We start from the raw sequence: 3746 nt of genomic DNA, 5'->3' as shown, positions 1-3746 counted from the left end.
AGAACAAGAAGCTTATTCATCAGAACATCTCAGAAACTAAAAGCATTCTAGGCCTAGATAAGATTATATGGAGGTTAGAAGCTTCCTGAGTTAGGCCTAAATTAACAGACTGAGGCAGTAAACCTCAGAGATAACAATTATGTTAGGTAAGTAAACGTTACACAATGTAGACGGGGTGCTGGTGGTACATGCCTCTAATCCCTGGGGAGCAGAAGCAGGTGGGTCTCTGTGAGTTTGAGGCCAGCCTGAACTCAAATCAAGCTACACAGAGAATCCCTGTCTTGAAAAAATCAAAAACAAAAAAAATCCTATGTGGTAGCCACAGGTGGATCCTGGGTCCTCTGCACAGAGGCTCTAGTGTGGGTTTTCACATCATGGTTGGCTATTTTTTAATAGGGAGACTTAGTGATCAGAGTCTTTTCCCAGAGGTCAGGGGTCAGACAGCTGTAGGTCTTGGAAATGCATCAAAGGTGGCCTTGGAGAAGTTGCCCAGGGTATCTCTGCATCCTGGCTGATGTGTAGCTGTCATTGAGACCAGCCAGCAGTAGCAGCTTCTTAGTTGGCATTTCTATTGCTGTGAAGAGACACCCATTCTCATAAAGGAAAACATTTAATTGGGGCTGGCTACAGAGGCTGAGTGCATTGTTGTCATGGCAGGAAGCATGGCAGCATCCAGGCACACATGGTGCTGGAACAGCAGCAGAGAGATCTACATCTGGATCCAAAAGGCGCAGAAAGTTCCTGAGACACACCCACTCCAAATAGTGCCTATGGGGATGGGAGTGGGGAGGGGAGGAGGCAATGACAATGTCCATGCCTTACCTCTGAGAGCAAGGACGTGGCACACCAGCACAGAGCCACAACAGCCTGTCACCTTTGCATGGAACAGCATGGAGTTTGCCAATCTTGTTCCCTAAGTTGCCTCTCTACAATGGAAAGGTTGGCAAGATAATAGGCCATAGGAGGACATTGGGTAGCTACTTGGAGCACTCAATACCCAGAACAATATGACTTTTGTAGTCCACAATGGTGTCAAAAGCCTTGAATCTGGTTCAATGGCCAATCCAAGTCTTTTTCTACAGTGGTATGATCTTTAGAAACTCCTTCTCCTCCTCCTCCTCCTCCTCCTCCTCCTCCTCCTCCTCCTCCTCCTCCTCCTCTTCCTTCTCCTCTTCTTCTTCCTCATCCTCTTCCTCCTCCTCCTTTTTTTTTTTAAGATTCATTTATTTTATTTATATAAGTACACTGTAGCTGTCTTCAGACACACCAGAAGAGGGCATCAGATCCCATTACAAATGGTTGTGAGCCACCATGTGGTTGCTGGGAATTGAACTCAGGACCTCTGGAAGAGCAGTCAGTGCTCTTAACCACTGAGCTATCTCTCCAGCCTCCAATCTTTGTTTGTTTGTTTGTTTGTTTGTTTGTTTAAACAGACTTAATTCATTTATTTTTCTTGTTTAAAAGCCCTCTGTGGTAGCCACAGCTGGAGCCTGGGTCCTCTGAACAGAGGCTCTGGTGCGGGTCTTCACAAGATGATCAGTGAATTCCTGATAAGGAGACTTGGTAAACACAGTCTCTTTCCAGAGGTCAGGGGTCAGCAGGTAGCTGTAGGTCTTGGAGATGGCATCAAAGGTAGCCTTGGCAAAGTTGTCCAGGGTGGCAGTGCGGCCCCTGGCTGAAGTGTAGCAGTCGTCTATGCCGGCCATCATCAGGAGCTTCTTGGGCACAGGAGCAGAGACAGTGCCAGTGCCTCTGGGGGCAAGGATGAGCCACAGAGCCACAGGAGCCTGTCACCTTGCACGGAACAGTGTGGGGCTTGCCAATCTTGTTCCCCCAGTAGCCTCTCCGCACAGGGACAATGGAGAGCTTGGCCAAGATGATGCTCCTCAGATGGCAGTGGCAACTTCCTTGGAGCACTTAACATTAAGACTAGTGTGACCACTGTAGTCCCCAACAGCGATACAAGCCTTGAACCTGGTCTGCTGGCCAGCCCGAGTCTGCTTCTGCACTGGCATAATCTTCAGAACCTCATCCTTTAGGGATGCACCCAGGAAAAAGTCAATGATCTTAGACTCCTTAATGGGCAAGGAGAACAAGTAGATCTCCTCCAAGGACTTGATCTTCATGTCCTTAACCAGGCGGCCCAGCCTGGTGACGGGATCCACTCCTTGTCTTCAGCTTTTCCTCCACGAGCCCCGCGGCCAGGACCACGACCGCGGGCCCCTTAAGACCACTGCTGAATCCTCCGCGGAAGCCACCGTGGTCTCCTAATCCTGGGCTCCCGAGTCCTCAGAGTCCTCCCGCTGCACCGGTGTCATCCGCCATTTGGTGTTTTCCAGAAGAAGAAGAAGGGAAGAAGAAGGATCTTTGTGTTTTTAACCAGGCAACCTCGAATGGTGATGGGGGTCCATCCCTAGTCCCCAACTTTACATATAGTATTTCTTCTTTTATGTCTGCTTTATTTCAGCTAGCATTTCTTCAAGGTTTTCCTGCACTTGAGAATGTGTCAGAATGTCCTTTCCTTCTTTTTTTTTTCCTTTTTCCTTTATTATTTATTTATGTATGTATTTACTTATTTAGTTATTTATTTTTGAGACAAGTTCTCTCTACAGAGTCCTGGTTGTCCTGGACCTGGTCTACTATGTAGACCAGGCTGGCCTTGAACTCACAGATTCATCTGTCTCTGCCTTCTGAGTGCTGGGATTAAAGGTATGCACCACCACACCCAGCCTGTCCTTTCTTTTTAAGGCTGAATAATATTGCATGTGACTAATAAAATAGCATGTGACTAATAAACTAGCATGTGATTACTTCACATTTTGTAGGCTCCTGCCTTTGCTATTGTGAATAATTCTGTGAGAAACCTCGGTGTTAGGATTATAGGTCTGAGCCACTATTCTTGGCTTCATTTGAACTACTTGACTTTTTTTTTTAATTTCTCTTTATTGTGTGTGCAATTTGATTTATATGTGAGTATAGCCATTTGCACTCATGTGCTAGTCAGAGGACCATTAACAGGAGTCGGTTCTCATCCTCCACTTTGTTCAGTTCCTAATTGCCATAATTGCAGGCATGTGCCTGAGGTTCTAGACTGCATAGCTCTGGGGAAGGTTAACTGGTCGGGACTCTTGTTCTGGCAGTGGGATCCTTACTCCGGGCTAGCTGGCTGAGCCTCTGGGAGAGTCTCCTGTCTTGCCTTAGGAGTGCTGTGGTTGCTGATAAATGTCATTACATCTTACTTTCTCCCCCAAAACCCCACCCCTTTGATTTTTGAAGTCAGGGTTTCTCTGTGTAGCTCTGGTTGTCCTGGAACTCACTCTGTAGACTAGGCTGGCCTCAAACTCGGAGATCTGCCTGCCTCTGCCTCTAATGGCATGTGCCACCACCTGCCTGCTCTGCATCTTACCTTTTCCTGTGGTTTCCTGGATGTTCCCTGGTCTAACATCAGGCTTTGCCTAGGAAGTGGTTTTTATGTTCAGAGCTATCTTGCTGACCTCATCAGAAATTTTATTTGCAATATGGCAAGTTTCAGGCTGGCTAAGTCATACACAGAGAACCCTTTCTCAAAACTCACTATGTAGAGCAACCTGGCCTGAAACTCATAGAGATCTGCCTGCCTCTGCCTTTCTGAATTTTTTTTTTTCTTTCTGAGACAGGATTTCTCAGTGTAACCAGCCCTGGCTGTCCTGGACTCTTTGTAGACCAGGCTGACCGCGAACTCTCAGAGATTCACCTTTGCCTTTCTA

General features: G+C 47.0%; 2 pseudogenes; both read right to left on the bottom strand.

Moving 5' to 3' along the window:
* Positions 1-308: 308 nt before the first annotated feature.
* LOC114625059 lies at positions 309-1121 on the bottom strand (annotated as a pseudogene).
* A 336-nt stretch (positions 1122-1457) lies between these two features.
* On the bottom strand, positions 1458-2325 carry LOC114625058 (annotated as a pseudogene).
* Positions 2326-3746: the final 1421 nt, after the last annotated feature.

The sequence above is a fragment of the Grammomys surdaster genome, unplaced genomic scaffold (genome assembly GCF_004785775.1).
Source record: "Grammomys surdaster isolate TR1022 unplaced genomic scaffold, NIH_TR_1.0 213, whole genome shotgun sequence".
Taxonomy (NCBI): domain Eukaryota; kingdom Metazoa; phylum Chordata; class Mammalia; order Rodentia; family Muridae; genus Grammomys; species Grammomys surdaster.
This window is presented reverse-complemented; position numbering and strand designations above follow the sequence as displayed.